We start from the raw sequence: 25,453 nt of genomic DNA, 5'->3' as shown, positions 1-25,453 counted from the left end.
CTACTTCTTCTCTCATGAGAAGTCAGTCCAGCCCCTTAGCCACCCTAGCTTCCCTTGTTCTCCTGTTCCTCCAGGTAGGTCTTGGCTTCCTCAAGTTTATGTCCATTAGCTTCCCCTCACTGATCTTGTTCGAAAAAAACTCAGTAAGAGGGTCAGTATGAGCAGAGGGTCCCCAGGTTTCAGAGAGTCCCAAAGAAAAATTCAAATCCCTTACAATCACCAAATTTGGGTTTTCCATAAATGACTTTGAAAACATATTATTCCAATATGACAACCTATCCTAACAGGGTTGATAAATGTTAAGGATAAGAAGGTTTGTACACAAATCTAATAAGTAGACTGCTACTCCTAAATCTTGGTCCAATCCCCATGAAGTAATGATCTTCAACCTTCCCTCCTTCACTCCAATTTCCTATCCCCCAGATCTTCCATTAGCATCCAGCGCCTAGGATGTCCATCCAGGCAGCATTTTCAATAGAGCTTTATTAACCTTCACTCCAGCACCAAGTGTCTCTTGTAATAAGAACACGTCTAGATTGTAATTGTTAATCAATGCCTTAAGCGACAATTTTTTAGGAGTACTAGTTAGTCCTCTATAGGTGAAATACATAATAATCATTGAGTAACCAAGGTGGGGTTATGCATTGTACTAAGCACCCCTGTGATGGAAAGTTGTTTACCATCTGCGATGTCAATCTTGGCTCTCTATTGGACCTTGGATTATTTTTGTTCCTCCCTCTATTTTTACGAGGTCCCAAAGGTATAGGTTGTATACCCAACCCTCACACAACCTCCCAAGGAAAAAGTTTCTTGCCGTAAGGTCTGATATTATAGTGAGGTTTTACAGACTGGGTTACTGACAATTCTTTAGCCTCTTCATGCGGCCCAGCTCTTCATTTTAGATGAAGTTCAATATTAAAGGTGATGATACTATCCAATTGTTCAATTACACTATTAACTTGAAGGTTATCTGAATTCATAAGCCAGGAGGGACCAAGCTTCGATAATGAATTGAGAAATGATAACAAATATGAATTGAGAGAGGGGTTAGGTTAGAGATCCATACCTTCTGGCTCGACATATGGACCCCTTCCATCTCCCTCTGTTGACGTTGGTCTGATCATATCCTCCTGCGTTTCTTGAATTTTGATTGGATTCTCCTCCTCCTAAACTTCCATATTTTCCATTATATCCTCTTGCATCTTATATACTTCCATCTAATCCTCTCCTAAGCCTGGAATACCCTTATTCAATTTCTTTTCCCCATGAGATCCTTACATACCCCCTTCCTTTCTCTGCCTCCTTCTTCATTACCCCAGTGGACATTCCCTTGCCAAAAGTCCATCTTTGTGTCATCTATGATAATGAAAGGGAAGTTGTTCATAGTCAATCATTTGTGCATAGGAAAAATCCCTATATTTCAGGTTAATTTATTCTACCAATCCTTCCTTTGGGTCTACACTTACTAGAATTATAGCCATCCCTTTTTCTCTAGTTTGTAAAAAAGACATATCTGCTTCCAGAAAAAGTCCCAAGTGGTTCCCAATTTCCCTGAAGATAAATCCAACCCACAGAAAGGGAGGGAGCCTAGGTGGTCTAAGCCACACTGGCTTTCCATTAACATTTTCCTTCTGAGCATCGAACAATGGGATACATTTTTTGAAAAGTATTAGGTGTCTCCGCAAACTCCGGTTCCTTCCCAAAACCCATTCTAGAGCTTCCTTCTTAGTGATTTTATCATAAACCAACCCTTGGCTAGAGAAGAGACCGAAAAATATTTGTCCGATGTATCCTGCCAATTCCTCTCTATCGATTCTTGAATATAGTTCGTAGTGTAGTTCTTCCCTTTGGCCCTGCCAACCAATGTTAGTTTTGAAGCCTCCATGGCCTCATCAATCTGTATGTCAACCCCATGAACCAAGTTAGAGACTTCATTGATCTTCTTAATTAGCTTGTCTTTTACCATTTTTCCCCTCTCTGTCATTGCCTCACCCCCCACTTCCCAAGATGATCTCTTTTGTATTGATGACATCTTCCTAGAGCGTTTTAGAATGCCCCTCCTTCCTAAAGGTTATGAGCTTGTCTAAACCTCCCCCCTCCACTTGTATTGACATCCTAGTCACTTGTAATGGCACTCTTCCTCCCAAAAACCCTTCTGCCTTAGTAAAACCCTCCCTAGCTTCCACATGAAGTGGGTCTCAACAAAACCATTCCTCTCCAAATCCTCCCCTCCTTGTTCCTACAACCTTCTAGACATTGTTCAGTTCCTTCCCCAATCTGATTAAACTAGATATGCCCGCACTTGAACATGATTCGAAGATTGTGTTTTCTCTTCTATTTGCATGTAGAGGGATCTTTCATGAAAGGATACTCTCCATTAGAAACCATTTCCCAACCTCTTCTGAACCCAAATCTTCCACAAGGAAGGATTTCTGGCCTTCCTAGTCATTGTACCCGTAGCTAATAAAAATGTCCTCTAAACCCCCTGAAAATAACTCTTTAGGTGAGCTAGGAATAGGATTACTTACTTAGAGAGCTACCGCATTTCCCGCTACATAGTGCCCTGGAGGAAAATTCAACTTCCTCCCTTCAAGCTCCTTCCTTGCCCCATTTTCTAGGTAAGTCAGGCCTAAGCTCTCCTCCAGAAGACCTAGCATTTTTCCCTGCTTTCGACCCACTCCCGAGCCACATTTCTTTCCTCCTTGCAATCTAGCTGGAAGAATATACCACTCAATATTTTGTTCCATGACCTCCATCTCCTTAACCAATAATATATCCTCAAGCTCATGGTCTAGATCGACAACATCTCATTGTTTGACCATCTCCCTTCCTACAGTTTTTAGATTTAAGGATTCCCCAGAACCTGACTACCTGATCTTCTACAACGGGTGTATGTAGATGGATAGAGAAAACAGCGTAGTGAAACAAAAGTATGAAAATAATTACTTTGTCCTCCATCCTTTAGTCACCCAAATTCTCCATTCTTGGCAATCCTGAGACATCAACCCGTGCTCAGGTCAGCCTCCATCTGCCTTCACCTTTCTGACATGCTTCACCTTTCTGAATCGGGTAAGTGAACTATACCCATTTACTCCCCTCCTATCACTATCTTTAGCCTACGAAAACTACTACCCTAGCTAGGATTTCAATCTTCCTCTCCTCTCCTCCAATCTAGTCATAAACGTTATAGTTATGTTAATTGTTCTAGCACAAAACTATTTTTACCAGTGGAACCTAAGTTGTAAAATTAGGGTTTGAAACCATTTGGGACAATTTTGAGGCATAAAATAATGTTCTTTTGGGGTAAAAATTTGTTCCCTTATAATTTCACCCTTTTTTCATATTTTACACTCAGATACCTTTCCAACAAAATCAGCTCAATTGGAGTCTGTATGCGAGAGTTATGGCACTTAGAAGTTGACCTTCCTGTTTTCATCACCATAACTTGAGAGGATGCCACATTGTCCCCCATTATTCATGGAAAATTGTTTAGCCATGTGATTATGATGAATAAGACTCTAGAAGAGTCCATATTATACCTATGGTTAAGAGTTTAGGTAGTCAAACCTAACCATTAGTAGGCTATCCGACTATGTTATAATCGAGCCACTAGGAGGAAAATAGGTTCCATTCTTTCAAGTACATTTGTTCCATAGATGAGAAAAAATAGTCGAGAAGGATAGGATATAGAAGAAACATAGAGGGTTTATACACTATAGTAGGCCAAATGCCACATACCAGACTTCTTTGTACTTGCAACCATTTTCTATTCAGAGAAAGAAAGTAGAGCAACCTCATCTTCTAATTGTGTTTTCTCTCGAAAAGTTTTCATACGTCATATCTTGTGTCAAATCATGGTTTGTGAGTTTTTATTTCACTTTTCTCTATTTTATGCATAATTTTAATTTTCATGCATATGAAATTAATAGTAATATAGCGATCTAGAAATCTAAAGAGAAATAAAACCCTAATAATGTAGATTTTGGATATAAATATATATTTATTCGATGACGAATTGTCAAGTGGAATATCAATGACAATTTACAGATAATATTGGTATCAAAAAAGATTTATTTGGGTATATTATGGATATTTATAGGGGATATAGCTCTGCTATGCCAGTACTTGATGTAGAGGATGGCTTTGAGAAGTGGAAAAGTAATATTTTCCTGGCTAGAAAAATCATGAGCAGAAAACGATCCTTATAGAGTATTTAACAATTTATTTATGGCATCCAAATATATCTCACCTTCAAATATGGGGATGTTAAAGCTAACTTGTACCTTAAAGGGTGTGGCACTTCAAGAGAGACTACTGGAAGGAGATGCATTGCCTTTGTGTAGACACTGAGGGATCTCGGAAAAGTTGTCCATCATCGTCCTCTGTCACTCGAAAGCTTCTTCAAACAATATTTTGAATGTATCTCCTACCCCCTCATCTTTCTCCTCTTCTACCATGGGAGGCCATTGGGATTTCTTAGGTTGGTCTTGCAAATGTTTGATCAATTTGAGCCCTAACTCCTTAAATCATGACCTCGTTGGGGACACGCAAAGAAAAATAGAGAAAGAGTAGATTGATTTGATACCACTAATCCGAAATTAAAAAAGAACACAAAAAATTACAGATATAACCATAAATATAGATATGTAGAAAAAATAACACTTCATTTCATTAATTTTAAATACTGAAATATGCTTACAATAGAAAGGAAATAAAACTAGCTCGAATGATCATAGCTTATCTCTGAGGAGGGATGTGGTGGCTACATCCCTCTGAAATATGTTACAATGAGGCTCAAAGGCCCATTTATCATTGAGAAACAATGGAAAACCATAAACATCCAAAAACCTAATCCTAGGAGATGAGGTGCCAAAACTATGGGCCCCATTTGGGTAAATTGGTATATCAACTTCCTGGGATCATAACTTTGGGATACGATCTCCATTTGATGCAGACAATAACTCGTTAGAAATATCTATCCAAGGAAGAGAACTTTTGAATGGAAAACATCAAATAAAGTCTCATGTTTGCCCCAGTTTTCCCAAAGAAAATATCGTTTATGGCCTCAAATTAGCTCTGAAAGTTCAAGACCCGAAAATTGCCAAAAACAGTAAATTGTGCTACAATTAAGGAAACTAAAAAGCTAAAAGAGACAGTGGTGGGGGTCCAAGTGGAATAGACAATTGGAAATCAACATCAGCATGGATCAATCCTATCCACTTAAGAAGAAATGGTTCCCATTGCATTGAGTGCCTCCATGAGATGGGGGGCCTTCTGCTGAACTTGGTCCCTCGTGAACCACTTGCCTTGGTGCAAGAGTTAGCGAACTTTGAAAAACAAATATAGTTGGATCTTCTACAGGTGAGTGTTCCTAATCTGTTTTTCCATAATATGATCATTTGTTGACTGTTCCATGCAGTTGGGGTTTAACTTTGTTGGTGTGAGTTGTTCTGCAATGTCTGATGTGTCAAGGAATGGTGGGAACTATGGTCATAGGTGGTCCACATTGAACACTGGGTGCAGGCCAAGGAATGGGTGAATTTTGAGCTCAAAATAATTGTCTCCCATAGGCTTCATAATGGTGTAAACACCATATCAGAGTGTTTTGAGCTTCTGATGGGCTTCGATATGGCGTTCTTTTTTTGAATGCAACCAAACTTTGTCATCGACATAAAACTTATGTGGCACCCAATGTGGATTATGTCGTTGCTTGTACTTGGAATTTGAATTTTCCAAGATGTCATGAACCTACTGGAATATGTGTTGGACATGTTGAATAAATTTGGTCTCCATATCAGCGTCAGATAATACATGGGTGGATTATATCTATGTAGTTGCATGAGGCATTGCAACATCAATCAGACACAACGATTGAAATACTAGACCGACTTGAAAGGGACTGTGACCATTCAAGCTATAGAGAGCTTTGTTATAACTATGTTGCACATATGGAAGAATCTCATACTAGGTTTGTGGATGCTTGGAGTTGTACATGAAGAGTATGTGCACTATCATCCTATTGAAGATCTTCGTCTGGCCATTAGTAAGGGGATGTAAGGTAGTCGAATTAGTTAGCTTGGTGTCCAATAGTGTTGAGAGGCTTGACCAGAATGTGCTCAAGAACCTTCTATCTGATCTGATATAATGGCGTACGAGATCCAAAAATATACCCACACTCATTCAAAGAAGAGTTTCACAGTGTCCTCTATTGTGATACACTTCTTACAGGCCACCAATGTAGCCATCTTTGGAAATTTGTCCACGACCACAAATACATAGTCATTACCATGCTTGGTAGAAGGGAGGCAATACTTATGGTCCATGGAGATGGATTCCCACGGCTCACTGGGAGTAGGAAGAGAAGTGTACATGCCTTTCTTCTTGATGGTTGGCTTGGCGATGGCGTAGGTAGTGCAGGATCTTATATATTTCCCAACATCCAATCGGATTTTTGTCCAATAAAATTACTTTTGTGTTGTAAACAAATTTTTGGATTCATTTCATCCATTAAATTTACCATCGACGTTTCGAACCAATTCAACATGAAAAAGATATGAAAGACTGATTTAGAATTCTTCATGGGTGGGGAGAGGAGGTTTGGAAGAGACTGATTTAAAGGTTAAGGTGAGAATGTAGTTCTTGCTTATGGTCCATCCATTAAGGTTATTAGGGTGCTTGCTAATTTTAATGGCTTCTATAAAATTTTGATGGAAGTAATGATCAATTTTAGCTAAGATACGAGTATCTCCACACCAAAGTGTCATGTGACCTGACTGTAGTCTGCCTCCCAAATCAACTTGGCACACTCGCTTGAAGGAACACAAAGTTGGCCTTGGTAGCATAATAATGCATCCTAGAGGTGGAAATCAAGAAATTTATTTCAATATACTAGCATCTGGTATGTGGAGGTGAACTCTAGATCATTTTTGTATAGCTATGGCCATCTAGAGGTCTTGTGGCCACAAGCATTGAGAAAAGTAGTCATTTCTACATCTGGGGGCCATCTACGAGAGTCTACATCATGATTGGTGCTTCCATTTTTTATTTAATGTTTAAGTGGAATTGTTGTAGATATGTAGACCACTTCTGATGGAAATCATTCTCCAACTTCCCTTGTGTTTGTATAAACTAAAGAGTTTGGTGATCGATTTGGATGACCATCTCCTTCCCCAGAATGTAATGCTTCCATTTTCAGCAAGCCTAAATGATGAAATACATCTCTCTTTTATAGGTGGAGTACTTTTGAATTGTATTGGAAAGTGTCTCACTATGATAGGTCACTAGATTCCCATGTTGGGTGAGGATTGCACTAATAACATAGTTGAAGCGGTAGGTCTCAATTTCAAAAGGTTGTTTGCAGGTCTATCAATGTGAGTACCAGTGTAGATCATAGGTGGTGCTTCAAATCAACGAACACTTTTCGTTGGGACTCAGACCAAGAAAACCATTATTTTTCCCCACACTTAGTATTTTGACTCAAAGGGCAAGTGACACAGGAGAATCTTGAAATGAACCTCCAATAAAAAATTTCAAGGCCCAAAAAGCTACGAAGCTCTATTAGAGTGGTCGGGGCTAGCCAATCTTATTGGATCTTAGCTGTATCCACATGAATGACACACTCATCTATGATGTAACATAGATATTGGACCTCTCTCATGCTAAATATGAATTTCTCGAAGTTTGCACATAGTTTTTGTTGTTGAAGGGTTTGAAAGACCTATCGAATGTGTTGGAATTGTTCTTCTCAAATATTTCTGAAGATGAGGATGTCATGAAAATAAACAACCATGAACGCATTGGTGAAGGGCTGCAATATGTCATCCATTAGCCTCATAAAAGTAGCAGGGGAATTTTTCAACTCGAAGGGCATAAGCAACCATTGAAAGGTCGTCCTTGGATTTGAAGGTGGTCTTCCATATATCTATGTGCTCTATTGGAACCTGGCGATACCCATACTTCAGATTGATTTTGAAGAAATACTTTCCCCCCTTGACTTGGTCCAGGAGGTCATCAATATATGGGATTGTTGTAGATCTAACCCAGAAATATATGATAACAGAAATAAACCCAGAAATAATATGAAATGATTCTTTATTGATCAAACCCTTAAGGTAGGGCAACACCATACATTCACTCCTTAAGGAAGGAGAGCACTCCACAAGCCATATGCTTGTTCATACAATAATTCTTCACTCTCCTTGACATGGAGTCTCTAGCCTCTATATAGGCCTCATACATACAATACCATGGGTCATTACCATGGTTCCCTCATACCATCAACTAATACCATGGGCCCATTACATTAATATTAACTACTTGTGGTCCCTTACATGACATGGATTAACCACCTTATTTATTACTATGGCCCATCTCATTATTACATTATTACCTTGGGTACCTCCCTTGGTACCCCATATTATCCCCCTAGGTATATAACATTCCACCCCCCTAAGCATGTTTCGTCCACAAAACATGGGAAGAACATAAATAATAAGATCTACTCAAAATAGTAGTCCACTGGTACCATGCACGTGCATCTAGCCATCCAAGAGAAAGGTGAACCCTCGATCTCACTAGTGCCTCGCTCGCTTGAGATGGAAGTTGGCCGTGGCAGCTCTTCTGTGTTGATGTGTAGTGGGTGGATCTTCTCTCCTCGCTATCTGTCATGTGACTACTTGGTTTCCATCTTGATGGTTGTCTTGCGGGGTGATGTGGGTGATGATATGTTGAAGTTTTAACCCACGATGTCTTTTTCTTTAATTCACCCTGTTGTGGTGCCTGTTGTGGTGTCTTCTTTTCCATCAACCACTGAACCGTCATCAGATGTGTCAGCACCTGTTACCTTTTCAGCTTCAGCCTCTGTTTGTGTTTGATTGTCGACCATCAACTGCTCATCATCTGATATATCAGTCCCTGTAACATCTTTTGCTTCAACCTCCTTGGACTCTACCTATTTATTAATGGAAATATCCTGTAATGTAATTTTCTTCTTTTTATACCAGAGCTTCAGAAATTTCTTCTGCACATTAATATTTATAGTACCCACTAATTCCATCCAAAGGTATCCCAAAACAACATCCATGTTATCCATATCTGAAGCATAAAAATCACCATGAAACACATACTTATCCATAGAAAGTTTCAAATCCTTATAAATTTGAACATCCTTATCATCAACCTGTGTATTTTCAATATGTTTTGCTGGGACTTACAATTTTTTTGCCAAATTAAAATTGATAAAATTACGTTTACCACTAGGATTGATAGAAACAATGATCTTCTCTTTTGAATCAATCCATGAACCTGCAATAAAGATATACCAGTATGAAATAGCCCCACATGTTTCTCCTTATCTTGTTTTCTGGCATGAGACCATCCGTCTAAAAGTAATTTTTCAAATTTTTCATCAGGCAGGTCGGAACACTTCTTTTGGTTAAGTAATCCCCACCATGTGGCTGCCTCATCTTCAAAATTAAACACTACAAAAGTTCTCCAATGATGTGTCCATAATAACTTGTGTGTTTTTATGCATTCTTCAATAGTAGGACCATTTTCTTTTCCTGTAAAACATAGAGCCTTGCTAGAAGCCATGAAGAGAGTTTTGAAAAAAACTTACTTGGCGAAAATTTGAAATTGTCACAGTTTCATCAATATTTCTCAGAATCCCTATTGTGACCTATTTTCAGAAATGGAACAATGATTCTGCATCTACCCATGTGATAGAAATTTTGATCCCGACACTTAAAATTTCATATCTGCGCTGCAACTCTCCCGCCGTCACCAAAATTTCTGCAAAAAAGAGCTGATTTTAAATCAGTGATATCTCCCTCATCCGGACTCCGATTCGATTGGTTGTTTTTTTGAAATTAGGTATTTTTCCACAAATATTCCAGATTTATAAGTAGATTTTGTAGATCGTACATCAAGACGTCCAGATATGCGCCGCAAACTCGTTGCCCTGAAAAATTGTCTACAACCCCACTGATTTTTAGATCAGCGATATCTCCTTCATCCGGACTCCGATTCAACTGATTTTTTTTTGAAATTGGCTATTTTTTCACAAATAATACAGATCTACAATTATATTTTGTATATCTTTCACTAGGACATCTAGATCTGAGCCGCAAACTCGCTGCCCCGAAAAATTGTCTACAACACCACTGATTTTTGGATCAGCGATATCTCCTTCATTCGGACTCCGATTCAACCGATTTTTTTTTTGAAATCAGCTATTTTTCCACAAAGAATACATATCTACAATTATATTTTGTATATATGTCACCAAAACATACATATATGATCTATAAACTCGCCACCCAAAAATCCCTGCAAAAAAAAAAAAAAAAAAATTCCACTTTTGTGCCCAAGAAAGTGCTCTGATACCACTTGTTGTAGATCTAACCCAGAAATATATGATAATAGAAATAAACCCAGAAATAATATGAAATGATTCTTTATTTATCAAACCCTTAAGGTAAGGCAACACCATACATTCACTCCTTAAGGAAGGAGAGCACTCCACAAGCCATATGCCTGTTCATACAATAATTCTTCACTCTCCTTGACATGGACTCTCTAGCCTCTATATAGACCTCATACATACAATAACATGGGTCATTACCATGGTTCCCTCATACTATCAACTAATACCATGGGCCCATTACATTACTATTAACTACTTGTGGTCCCTTACATGACATGGGTTAACCACCTTATTTATTACTATGGCCCATCCCATTATTACATTATTACCTTGGGTACCTCCCTTGGTACCCCATATTATCCCCCATAGGTATATAACATTGGATACCTGTTCCAAGTCACATCATTCTTCTGTACAAGTATAATTATGCTCCCACAAGGCGAGGAACTTGGTCGGTTGTGCCGATTTTGTAGCAACTCTTGGATTTGTTGCTTGATCTTTTCATTTTCCATAATGGAGTAGTGATATATCAGCACGTTGGGCAGAGGTTCTCTGAGAGTTGGATCAATTGAATTCTTGACCTTATAATGCAAGGGTACCCCTGTGGGTGAGGAGAAGATGTGCTTGTATTCTTCCATGACTGTATCCACTTGCTTCTATTGTGTGGAGGAACCCTTCCTGTGGGTCATGGATATGGCTACGATCTTCCCCTTACTTTGAAAGTGAATTAGAAAGAAAAAAATCCATGTCTGGTAGATGATCTTACTGCATTTCTTAGCAAAGATCAAAGAGATGGCAGTAAGTGGGGCTACATCTGGTAACCTGTATAACTTATTACCCAAATAAATAATAACAAAGAGAGGTCTAGACTCATACACAACATTTCACTTCCACACGTATGGTTTTCCTAATAATACATCAAAAATATCAAGAGGAGAAACATCACACAATACCTCATCCATGAAGGGCTTGATATTGTAAGGAAGGCGACACTACTGGCTAATGCAGAGATCTTGTCCTTGGTGAGGCCATCCTATGGTGTATGGTTGCAGATGTGTTGTAGTTATTAGGCCTAGAAGCTTCATGACCTCTGCTAAAATGAGGTTATTTTCACTCCTAATGTTAAAAATGAATTGCAGCAGAGAACCCTTCACCCACATCTATGAGTGAAAGAGGCATTCCCCCTCCTGTGGATCTTTAGGCTCAATATTTTGGATCTTGGTCATTGCAACAGTGGCACTAGGCTTTGCATCAATGATCTTCTGGCATTTTCTATTCCTCTTATTGTGTTCTGACTCAGAGTCATAACATGCTTCAGATTCAGAATCCTTCAACTTGGCCACTAGTGAATGATTGTCCTAATACTCACTTGTGTTATGAGTGGATCTCTCTTGGAACTCACACCATGTCTCCTTATATTTCTTTGTCTTCATGGTGTTTTTATTTTTTGATGGCTTTGGCGAGTTATCCTAGGTCTCCTCACCATGTATTTTCTCTTTTCTCTATAGTTTCAGGGAACCTTTCCTTTCCTTTGGATTCACATATCCAAAGTGTCAATTCTTCTATTTAAACATTTTCTCAATCTTAACATCATATTGGTACGTGGTGCCAAGTGAGGAGATGTCCAAGAAATTCATCTCATATTAGATGTACCTGTGTAGGTAATCATGGTACTTGAGTTCCAAATGCCACTCAAAATACTTGATACCCAACTTCATGCAAAGGGTATGAAAAAAATTGGTAAACTTTGGCATGTCTTGGTCCCTTACCTCTCACACCGTCGTCCACTTTATGTATTTATCGTCATAGCTCCCAACAGGGTAGTACTACTCCTTGATGGCATCCCAGAATGAATTCCAAGGGCGTGCAGGTGAAAATAGTGAGAGTTTACTTTCATCCTTCTTCTCATAGTAGGTTTCCCACCAGTCCTTGACGTGGGGGGTGACTTTGAGAAGTGCAAAAGTAATCATTTCCCAGCTAGAAAACTCATGAAAACAAAATATCCTTCTAGCATATTTAACAGTTTATCTACGACATCTGCATCAATCCGACCTTCAAATAAGGGGATGCAAAGTTAATTTGTACTTTAAAGGGTGCGGTGCTTCCAGAGTAGCCACTAGAAGGATATGGGTCACCTTTAGGTAGCCATTAAAGGATCTGGGCAAGGATGTCCATCATCGCATTCCTCTGTCACTTCAAAGTTTCTTTGAGCAATATTTTGAAAGGATCTCTTGCCCCCTCATATTTATTCTCTTCCACCATGGTAGGTTATCAAGATTTGTGAGGCTGGTCTTGTAAAGGTTATATTAGTTCAAGCCCTAACTCCTTATATCTAGACCTCATTCAGGAAATTAAAATGAAAACAAAGAAAGGGAAGACCACTCTAATATCACTCATCCGAACATAAAAAATAATGCAAAAAATAACAAATATAACCTTAAATAGAGAGATGCAGCATAAATAACACTTCATTTCATTAATGTCAAATACTGAAATATGCGTACAATAGAAAGGAAATAAAAATAGCTCAGGCAATAGTAGGTTACCTCTAAGAAGAGATGTGGCAGCTAAATGCCTCTGAATTGTGTTACAATGAGGCTCAAAGGCCTATTTATTGAGAAATAATGGGAAACCCTAAAAATACAAAAACCTAACCCTAGCAGATGAAGCACCAAAAATATGGGCGCTGTTTGGGTGAATTTGTATATCAATTTCATGACGTCATAACTTTCGCATACAATATTTGTTTGAGATGCACAATACCTCGTTAGAAATATTTATTCGATAAATACAAATTTCGAATGGAAAAAATCAATCAAATACTAACTTTTCCCAATTTTTCCCAAAAAACGTTGTTTAGCGCCTCAAAACAGCTTTGGAAGTTCACGACCCGAAAAACTACCAAAAGTAGTAAATTGTGCTACAATTAAGGAAACTGAAAAACTAAAAGAGACAGTGGTGGGGGTCTAAGTGGAAGAGGATGATAGCCACCAACTAATGAGCCTCATCATTGGGTAATTATATGGACCTTAATTCACCTCGTAGCTTAGTCAAACCAACTATTGTCATAACTTATTGCATACTTTGATTATATTTTGTTTATGAGATGAGTTAGAGTTGGATATTTTACTTTGTGGTCTAATGTGCATTTAATGTAGGATTAAAGGATAAAAGCAAGGAATTTTGGCAAATACCAAGGTCAAAACTCGAATGGGACAAGGGAGAGGGATTATAGGAGGTAAATCCTCCTCATTTACTACCCCTCCATTCAAATATTCCTCCATCAGCTCAAAGTGTAAACAACCAAATCATGAGGAATAAAAGGTAGCTGAGCAAGTGAAAGAAAAAGCACCAATTTATCTCGAGTTTGGGAGCTGAGCCTCTGTAATTTTAAGGAATTTTTTGGATACTTCATATGTATAAGTAGATAGGTCTAGGACCTCAGTAGGATTTAGATTTTTATTGTAAAACTCTAATTTATTTTCGAGCTACAAGACTTGTGACAATTTTTTGATGTAATTTGTTGTTTTGGTAATAAGAATGAGCTTTTTTTTGAGCTAGCACTGAGCTAACTTAGAGGGCTAAAGATCTTGGGTTAGGGCCCAACCCTAGCAACCAAGGCTCCTCTTTATTGTACATGTATGCTACTGTATATTCATAGCTTAATTGTTCATTTTCATAGTAGATGCATTTCCATTACATCAGTGTAGATTAGATTGGTTGTGTGATAGTTTGCTTCCATTTGTGCCTTCTTTCAAGTAGCAGGTTAGCAAGGAGAAAAAGGATCACCACGAGGTTTTCAGCAGGTGTCTCGGCCTCACTTCCTCACTCTGGGACCATGAATTGAGGAAGGGAACCTTCAGCAGCCCCCAAAACACAGATTTCTAGTTCTTGTATGAGCTTTAGAGTTTGTTGTCTTTGATTCAGTATTTGGTTCATGTTGCAGGGAAGATTTCATTGTCATCTTTTTCCATCTCCATTTCTGCAATAATATATCACTCATTCTTTCATTCCCTACAACAACTTTATTCATGCATGATATAGGCAATTGATTCATGTTTTTCTAGTTTAAATGTATCTTGTTGCATAGTTCTTAGAAGACACACATGTTTTAAGTAGAGCAGGTAGTCTAGGAGGAGACCAAGACTTCATCACCAGTAGTCATCTTCCACTTCATCCACCTTAGCCATCCCTTGTTTCACCATCACCCTTAATATTTCTTCATCATTTTTCACTGAAATTCCCTAGATACATTGAGTGAATCTAGCAATCTCTTATCTTGGATATTGACTCTTTAGTGCTTCTATACCTTCTAACGCTCCATTCCACCCATCACACAACTTTCCCAAGCTTCCCAACACCTCCAATACCTCACAATTAGCTCTCAGTTGTATCCTGTAGGTTTCCTGTAATTCCTACAAGATCATCCTGTAGGTTTCTAGTACATCCTTTAGGTTTTCACAAAATGGCCTGTTTTGAGGCCAAATTGATGGGAAACCTCTAGGAAGTCACAAAAAGCCTTCTAGGACCCATATAGACTATCCAACCACTTCATAAACGTTCTAGCCCTCCTCAAATACCTTCCATCCACCTATCATATCCATAAGAACAATTAGTTTGCATACTTGATTTTGCCTAAGAAATACTAGAAAAGTGAAAACAGATTTAGTTTTGTTTCTTTGCTTGCACATTACTATTGTTTGACGCCTTTTACTTCTGTAAATTAGATAGTAACATTTGTTTAGTGCAGATTTAGAAATTATGCTTAGAATAGCTTCTTAAATGGTTAATTAGGGTATGGTGTGGTTTAGCATTACATGTTGGTTTTTTTCCATTACTGTAGTAGAGTAACTCTCGTAGAGTATATTTGCCCTTCTTCCATCAAAGAATCAAGCTTCTTCTAAATCTATAGAAGTGTTGCTTGGAACCCTAGTGGTCTCTCACCAGCTGAACAATGAAAATAGGCAGAACCATCACTTTTACTTGTGCATACAACACTATCACCTACAAGTTTGTACGAACTCTCAGTTGATAAGTAAAGCTGGTAGCCCAAGAGTTGCAGCATCCTTGCTGCAATACTAACGCTCATCACTTTTTGGCATTGTTTCTGGTGAGGTATCTAAGTAGAACGTGATTACTGCTTTCTTTTCTTCTATTTCTTCTCTTCAATATTATGCCATCAATTTATTTATGCAAAAGTAATTCTTTCATTTTGCATTATCTGCTTTCCTTTCCATTCTGCAAGTAGGATTTCAATTCAGCATGTAGCCTTTTCATTATGTCAGTAATTTTCATTCAATCAACAATTACAATTATGCAAGTACTTTCCATAAAAAATAATACAAAACCAACCCAAAAATATTTCCTTTCATGCCTCGTAGGAATAGGGATAAATTAGGGTAATTTTTTCCAAAGACCCCCATTGCATTCAACAACCAAACTTCTCTCTTCTTTAGTGGCTGTGAACTGCAGGAACCCTTAGGTGAGCAACCTGACATATTCAAAGAAACTAAAGGGGAAGAAGAAGAATATGAACCCATTCCTACTGAACCAATGGCTGAAAACTAAAATGACAGAGGGAATAAAGAGAGAGTTGAGGGCGCCTTCCCCATCAAGGTAACCAATGGGGACACTAAGATGAAAAATATAAGCCCCTTTTCCCTACCTCATTTCCATGTCCTAACCACAGAGGACCCTGACACTTTCTTGTTTGAGTTTGATCTTATATGCTAAACCTACGACTATACAGATGATGAGAAAAAGTTAAAACTATTTCCATCTACCCTCAAGGATGCAGCATTGCACTGGTTCATGGGTTTACCTAGAGATGGCATCACAACTTGGTCTCATATGCAGCAGGCCTTTAACAAAAAATATCAGGACTACTGTTTGTCAAAGGATACTAAAGAAGAAATTTTCAAGATGACCATAGGCCATGATGAATCCTTAGAAGACTATGAAGAAAGATTCCATCTTGGTTACAAAAGGGCCAGGTGCACACTTGACCCTAGATCACTAAAGCTAGTCCTGCTTTTGGGAGTAAGAGAAGATCTTTTGGATACCTTACATTTGTTAGCAGGAGGAGATATCTACCAATTACACTATGAGGATATCAAGGCTGTCTTTAGAAACCATTCTAGGGCGGCTAGGAAAAAGGGTAGGGGTAGTCAACCTATGGCCAGTACATCATCTTCCAACTCATCCATCAAGGGTGAAATTGGAAACATGTTGGAAGATTTCAAAAGTGAGATGTTACAAACCCTTACCTTGCAAATGGACACCATGAACATTAAAAGGAAGCAGGAGGAAGCAGAGAGAGACTTGGCCATATTGTGTCCTAGATGCACTAGGAGGCATCCTAGCAATGAATGTCCATTAAACTGTATTGAAATTTGCTCAGTTTGTGAAGAAAACCACTCCACAGTTAATTTCCCTTCTTTACTTAGACTCAACGCTCTATATCAAGGAGCTGAAGGGGTCACTCAACAGCTTTGCTACATTAACCAAAGGAGACCTTCTGGGCCTAGACCATACCAGCAGGGCATGCAAGGGTCATACTATGCATATTACAACCCCAACCAAACCACAACTATACCTTCTTCGGGACCCCCTGCTCATCCTTTCTTGTCTACACTCCCTCCTTGGTCCTATGCATCTCAGTATCATTCCCAGCCAGCCAGCCAATCATTTTAACCTTATGATCCACCACAACCTAAGTGGAATACAACACTCAAAGGGTGGAGGCCCCAATAAAACAATGCTCCAGCTTTATTGCCTCCACCACTTGCCCAACCACAACTCCTATAATCTTCTCCACCCAAGCAACCCTAGATGTATGCCTAACCAAATCTGAACCCAAACAATAGGTAGGCTCAGCAAGTATACAGTTGAGAGACATCATATCCAGCTTATGCTATGGAAATCTAGGAGACTAACCTGAGATTTGGAAGAGTTATCCTAGATAACCAACCTCCCCCTCCACCTAGGGAGGTTGAGGAAGAAAGAGAGGAAAGAAACCCTGAGAGATTGGCCCAACCACTCCAACCTACCCTAGAACAGACTAAACTTCTAGGAGAATTGAAAAATCTATGTGTAAAGACCCCCCTTCTCTAGGGAATAAAAAATGTTCCCATTTACAATAAGTTGATTAAGCAGAATGCTTCAAGCATCTAGGGAGATGAAAGAGAGATTCCCCTACCATTAATGTCATTGGGCAGCTATCTGACTTAATGCTAGGGAAGGTAATATGTCCAAAATATTTGGACCCTTGAAGCCCTATAGTAGACGTGCACATTAATGGCACCATTGTCCCACACACCCTGACTAATCTTGGGGCTGCCATTAATTTGATTACCAAGGACACCATGCTTAAGCTCAACCTCCAAGGGTCATTGATAAAGACCACAACAGTCCTGCAACTTGTAGACCGTTCCACATTAACCCTTGAAGGAATTGTGGAGGATGTGATGGTATCCATTGACTCCTAGGAGTACCCTGCAGATTTCCTACTTCTCCAGCCTAAGGCTAAGCTTACTAGTTATCCTCTCATCCTTGGGAGGCCATGGTTGGCCACAACTAATGCTTACATTAGCTGTAGAGCTAGGAATATGACCATCAAGAATGGGCATATGTCCAAGCAGTTAGTCCTATACCCTCTTGCTCAACCTTCTCTAGAGCATGATTTACCTTTATGGTTGGAGGCGGAAGAAGAACATGAAGTTTATTCTACCCAAATTTATGCTTTGGAAGCAACCATGGGAGGAGGACAACAAAATGAGGATGACTTGATTGATCACCTACTCCAAAGTCCAACTCCCAGTTCATTACTTTTATAAGAAGCAGTAAAGGAAACCCAAAACAATCATCCAATTGAATTATGATTGGCTGATTCCAACCCACTTTGTGTCAAAACCATACAATTCGGCTGAGAGAGAACCTTGAAAAACAATCCATCTCTTTCTTCTCTCAAAGAGGAGAAGCTATTTAACATGTTAAAGGAAAATCATGAAGCCTTCGCTTGGAGTTACAAGGAAATGAAGGGAGTACACTTCTCAGTGTGTACTCACCACATATACATCAAATAAGGTTGCAAGCCAGTCTGACAACTACAAAGGAGGATGAATCCATCTCTTAAATATATATTCAAAGAAGAACTGCAAAAAGTGCTATATGCAGGATTCATTTACCCTATCTCCAACAGTGAGTGGGTCTCCCCTCTAGTGTTAGTTCCCAAGAAAAATGGTAAGTGGAGGATTTGTTTCAATTATAGGGAGTTGAACAAAGCCACAAAGAAGGATCATTTTTCTCTACCCTTCATTGACCAAGTGTTAGATGGCATGGGAGGGAAAAGTTTTTTCTCTTTCCTAGATAGATTTAGTGGGTACAACCAAATCCAGATCTGCCTAGAAGACTAGGATAAGACCACATTCACCTATCCATGGGGTACTTTTGCTTATAGGGTCCTTCCTTTTGGCCAATGCAATGCTCCTGCCACTTTCCAGAGATCAGTCTTGAGTATTTTTTCCAAATTAGTCCATGATGCGGTGGAGATTTATATGGATGATTTTACACCATATGGCTGTGATTTTCAAGAAGCCCTGTCTAACATAGGCAAAGTACTACACGAGTGCATTGAAATGAACTTGTCTCTCAGTCTCAAAAAATGTGAGCTCTTAATGACTATAGGGACCGTGCTATGTCATTCAATATGTCAACAAGGATTACAGGTGGACCCAAACAAAATAACCATCATCCAAAGGGTCCCACCTCCTCTAAAGTAGAGTGATTTCAAAAGTTTCCTAGGGTTAGCTAGATACTACCAAAGGTTCATAAAGGACTTCAACAAGTTAGTCTCTCTGTTATTTGGATTGTTGGCCGAAGATTCTAAGTTTGTGTGGTCAAAAAGCTATCAAGAGGCCTTAGATATCCTAAAGGATAAGTTAACCACTGCACCAATTCTAGGAGGCCCAAACTAGGCCGTCCCCTTTCATATTCATGTTGATGCCTCACACAAAGCCATAGGAGCAGCCCTAGGTCAAATAGATGAAAAACTACCTTATGATGTCTATTTTATCAGTAAGAACTTATCAAAGGCTAAACTAAATTATACAATGACTGAAAAGGAACTCCTGGCTATTGTACATTCATTAAACAAATTCAGGCATTACATTATAGTCTATCAAACATTTGTGCATACTGATTGTGCGACAATCAAATATTTAATGAAGAAACCAGATGTGATTTCTCGAATTATAAGATGGTTGCTTTTATTACAACAGTTTGATCTAACCATTGTTGATAAGCCTAGTAAGGAAAATGATGTTGCAGACTTTTTATCTAGGGTAAATTTACCTGCAGGTGAAGAAGGAATGGTGGATGACTAGTTATCAGATGAGCATTTATTTGCTATTTCAGTTCTCTCTCCATGGTTTAGTGATATAGCAAACTATTTGGTATCATCTAAGTTCCCACCAAACTTTTCCTCCAAAGAAAAGAGAAAGATAATCAGGAAAAGTACCCCCTTCACTTAGATTAGGGGCAATATTTTCAAACTTACCCCAGATCAAATCTTTAGAAGGTGTGTCAGAGAAGAGGAAGTCTTTGACATCCTTCTGACTGTTCATGATGGGCCTTGTGGAGGTCGCCTTGCAACAAATAGGACAACATTCAAAGCGTTACAAGAAGGCTATTATTGGCCCACTCTTCATCAGGATGTGAGAAAATACACTAGTCAGTGTGATCGGTGCCAGAGGATGGGAAGGCCTACTCCAAGAGATGAAATGCCTTTGTAGCTTCAAGTGACTTTTGAGCCATTTGACAAGTGGGGCATGGACTTCATTAGGCCTATTAACCCCCCTTCAAAGTAAAAACAACACATTATTGTGTGCACTGATCATTTGACTAAGTGGGCTGAAACTAAGGCAATTAAGGTAGCAACAGAAGAGAAGGTGGTTGAGTTCCTAAGGGAGAACATATTCTACAAATTTGGGTACCCTAGAGAGCTGGTCACAAACCAAGGTAGCCAGTTCACCTCCTACATGATTGAAGACTTGCTCAATCATCACAAGATCAAGCATAGGACCTCTAATCCCTATCATCCACAAGCTAATGGGCAAGTGGAGGTGACTAACAGAGCACTCGAGGGCATCTTAACCAAGGTGGTGAGCAATACCAGGAAGGATTGGGTAGAAAGTCTAGTTGAGGCCACCTAGGCCTATAATACGACATGGAAGACTACCACTAGATTGACACCCTATGAGTTGGTGTATGGGAAAAATGCCTTGTTGTCCATTGAATTTGAATATAACAAATTAAGGATGGCAACCCAACTATATTTGGATCTCTGTAGTGCACAGAAAGAGAGATTATTCCAATCAAATGGTTTGGATGAATTCAAAATGCAAGCCCTCCTACATATAGTGGTAGTTCAACTTCAGAGGAAGATCTAGCATGATAAAAATATCAAGGAGAAGAAATTTTAGGAAGGTTATTGGGCATTGCTATATGATTACTAGGTATAAAGACTTCAAGGGCAAGTTAAGGAAAAGATGACTTAGACCTTATGCTCCGAAAAGATGCCGTGATAACAGTCAATGCAAATAAGAACCATAGATGAAGAAGCCATTCCTTTGCTTGTTAACGGATAACAATTGAAAATGTACAAGAGACCTTTATCAAAACCAGAGTTCGTCGATGATATCAATGAAAAAGTGATGATAGTGGAGGAAGTTCTAGCTCCTCCCTCATCAAATCATTGAGGAAAAAATAAAAAGAATAAGGACTCAAGTGAAAACCTCCATTCGCCTGAGTCCCATCTTTGGGTTGAAAACCTCTTGAGGTGGCCCAGTGATGAAAAAAAAGAAAAAAATAGAGAGAAAAACAAAAAAAGGAAAAAGAGAATAAGATGATCCCTAGGTGAAAACTTTTCTTGAGGTGCCTAGGGAAAACATCCAGGGTGAAAACCTCTCTGAGGAAGTCTAGTTGTTTTTCAAAAAAAAACAAAAAAAATTATTTTTATCATAAAATTTCCATTTGCAGGTGGGTGAGAAGGACATTTAAGGAGCAAAAGAGGATCCCAAGGAGACCCTTGCCACTCACATATTTATTTATTTTCACTCCTTACCATGCATCGCTCCATTATTTTTGTCATTTTCCCACTCAATTGCTTCGATTTATTCAAAGATTATGTTTTCTACAGGATCCCTTGTATTCCTACAGGATCCCCTAAAAACCTATAGGATGATCATGTGGGAATTACAGTGAACCATAAATCTTACAAAAATCAATACGAAGGTATATGATTGACTTTTTAGGTCGCTAAAATTCACCCTATTCATGATCTAGCACCTTAGCTTGTCCACCATCATCATCCCTGCACTCACCATTAAAAAATAAAAAGGATCAGTTTCAACATTTTTTTCTTCAGTCTTCAAGAAAAAGAGGGGGGGGGGGGGGGGGAGGGTGGGGAATAGAGAGTAGTAAAGAACATCACCTAAGTTTCCTTTTCTCTCCACACTCCTACTCCTTCTTTCCATCCATGCCACCATCCTCACAGCCCCAACAAGTAAAGTGATTAAATAATTTTGAGGGAGAGGCAACTACAGGACATCCTGTAGGAAATCCTATAGCAGCCTATCCCATAGAATGCCAATCACACTAGCAACAAGTCTTCAACGGGATGATCTAGGAGCTCTAAAGCAGCACATCAGATCTTCAACCACGGATACCTACAAAATAGAGAAACCATTAGCAGATGGCAAGAGGAGGAAGAAGAATGGACTGCAGTAAAAATATAGAGTAGCACCTCTGGTCTTCAATAACTGCAACATAGCATTGAAACCAAAGGTAAGTATCCCACTCGTTCTCTCATATGCATCACGTTGTTCAGCACTGCTGTTCAACCTTCACATAGCTCAACAACGAGGTACTTCCTAGATTCCTTATTATTATGGTAGTTAATATAGATGTGATCTAATTCTTGGAGTTTTAATCAAGCATTCAACAGTTATAACTAGCGCGTGCAACCATGAATCTTAAACACATGCATAAAACCATAACATAAGAACAAACATACTAATTTGCAACCAGATGCACAATAATTCAGAAATCCTTATCTTATATTAATCTTTCGCTTCATTACAATCCACATCTACCCTGCGCACTCAGTTGTAGGGTTCTGCGCACATAGCTGCAGACTCTACTAGGCCTCTATGTACACAGCTGCAGAGCCTACTCTAACTACTACCAACCCAAACTCAGACTTACAGACTCAGAGCAATGTTTTCTTACAAACCCATACACTTTTTTATCTTCATCAAAGCTACCTTCTACACTTAGAGCCTCACCCTATTTATACATTTCCATGGTTCGCGAACCATGGGAAGGTCAGCTCGCTTTCTATTATCTTACATTATTTTCAGGTGAAAAACCCTTTTGACTTGACTTCTTACAATTCGTGCTTTACGAACTTTGCAAAACCTTTACCATACTACTACCCAAAATTGTGGGCTTTAAGCCCAAAAACCATTACACAGGGGGTCCACTGCCCAACAGGCCCCCAACACAATCATCGTGACTCACCTCGAGTCACTCAGCTGGTGTGTTGATCTTTGCTTAGAGTCCATCCAACAACCTTTGTGATGCGCTGACATCTGCCACACATTCTTCCACTATTTTCTATATCAATTGTGCTCGGCATTCTGATGAACTGTCGAAGGTAGCTTCTTGCCTTAGTGCATATGTATCTTGTAGCTGGGTCAGCTTCCCCTCGATCATAGTGGTGATCGTGAATGCTTCCTCAAGCCAAGTCTGGATGTGTGCTTTGAGCTAAGTTTCTTACTAGCGTGCGGCATCCACCTGCTCCTTCAGATCCTAGGCCTCCCTCATCTTGGCCAAGCACTCAGTGATGGTGACCATTTGCGCAGTCCCCTGGACATTTTCATAAGCCTACTACAACTCCCACGCTTTTGTCTTTACCAGTTGCAGCGTTGGGTCTTCTTGTAGTGATTTGAGCGTAAGAAGTGACTTATCCAACAATCCTATGCAGTCTTGTACAATTCACCCTATCACTTCCAATCCTGCTTGAATTGCGTGGCAGAGCTGCTCTCTAACTTTGAAGGGTGTAGTAGGTTGCATCTTCACCCTTAGCTCCACGATCTGCAAGTTCAACTCCAACTGAGCTTTCACGGCCATGGAAAGTTTTAAGAACCACCCTAAATTTAACCAGCCTAAATTTGTATGTATAATAAATGGGCTAATGCCCATGATACATAGGAAAAATGGGAGGCGATTTTATTAATAATATAATATGTATATATAATTTTTTTGCTGAATCTCTCACCAGATTATATTATCTTGTACAGCGATGGAGAATCTTTCATTGAATTATAAAATCTTGTAAGATCTTGGCAAATCTTTTATTGAATAATAAAACATTGTGAAGTCTTGGTGAATGTTTTGTTAAAGTATGAAACCATATATGATAATAAGAAAATATATTCATTAAACTATAATATACTAACATACATGTTTGGAAAAAAGAAACATAATTTTCTCTTCCTACAAAAAATGTTCCAAGTTTCAGTGGCCGTGGTTGTCAAGGTTCTTACAATACACTCTTTCATATCCTTCTATTAGTTTTGATAATATTCCACAACAAAGTTCTTGTAGGTGTTGATATTGGCAACAAATTTTGTCAGGGTAGGATAAATTAATCTTTTCTCTACAAATTTTGTCAAGCTACCACTTTTTTCAAGTTATCAAATTTCCTTCTTATTCCATAGACTCCAAGTGTGAGATAAAAAAAACACATCAAGTTTGTTTACCCCAACACGCCAACAAGTAGCAAGCCCCAACTATATTATATAAGAAAGTATTAGGTATCCCAAAGGCTTGAAGTGGATCTAATTGAAAGAAGTGACCATTGTGAGAATCCTTCCAATCAATACATGAATATATAAATGTAGATTTATTATTATATTAATTGGAAATCTTCAACTAAATAATAAAATTTAATTACGTCTCTCCCAATCTAAATTGCTTATTAGCATAATTCACTACCCTCATAGGTCTCGCATTTTTTAACAGTGTTGTAACATGTAGATTAATTTCCTTTTTGGTGAACAATCTCCACCTTTTAGGAAAATATGGTGCAATGGCTCCAACCCCTACAGATCATTAGGACAAACTCAGAATAGCAAAGAAGATGAAAGGTTGTACAAACCAGCTTATTTTTCAAACAACTAATCCAACATCAATACCTAAAATTTTTCATGAAGATATCATATTGAGAATGTTTGGAAAATGGTGAGAAATCTTCTGCGAGGGTGATGCGGAAAGAGTGATAAGGTTTCATTGTTTTGAATTTTTTTTGTTAAATCAGAAAAAGTTAAAAACCAATATTAATGGAGATATTGGTATTTTTTACTAAATTTTGTGAAGTGACTAAATGTAGCTTTAACCATTCACCTTAACATGTTTTTACAATATAATTTCCTTAGTCTATTTAATATCTTCATTATCATAAAAACCAACCGATCTCCATCTTAACTCCACATCTACCACTCTTAGGGGGATGAAATCTATTTGTCCCTCTCAGCACTTGGTAGACCTAGACTTAAGATGAATCTAAGATGATAGAATTTCCCCTTTAAATAGTCTATGCTCACATGAATACCATGGTATTTCCATGGGTCAATACCATGGGTTATCATAAACCTGGAGCTTAAAAATTACTATTAGTAATTTATAAAAATTAATAAAATTAATAATTGTTTTTTATTTTAACCAAGTTAAAATGTTTAACATACATTAAATTACAATGTCCATTTTTACTCTTGATCGACCAAGCCCCGAGAGGGATCAAATCTTTTTTCACTCTATGCTAGTTTGCGTATCACGATATTTGATCCCTCTCGGGGCTTAGTAGATCCAGAGTAAAGATGGATCTATGCTGGTTTGATTCCCCCTTTTAAATAGGCTACATTCCACGTGAATACCATCGGTCAATACCAAGTGCCATTTTTATTTTTA

This window comes from Pinus tabuliformis, chromosome 5_2, assembly GCF_031772625.1.
Source record: "Pinus tabuliformis cultivar Carrire ecotype Pingquan chromosome 5_2, CPIR1, whole genome shotgun sequence".
Lineage (NCBI taxonomy): Eukaryota > Viridiplantae > Streptophyta > Pinopsida > Pinales > Pinaceae > Pinus > Pinus tabuliformis.
The sequence above is the reverse complement of the archived record's forward strand: the minus strand, read 5'-3'. Positions refer to the sequence as shown.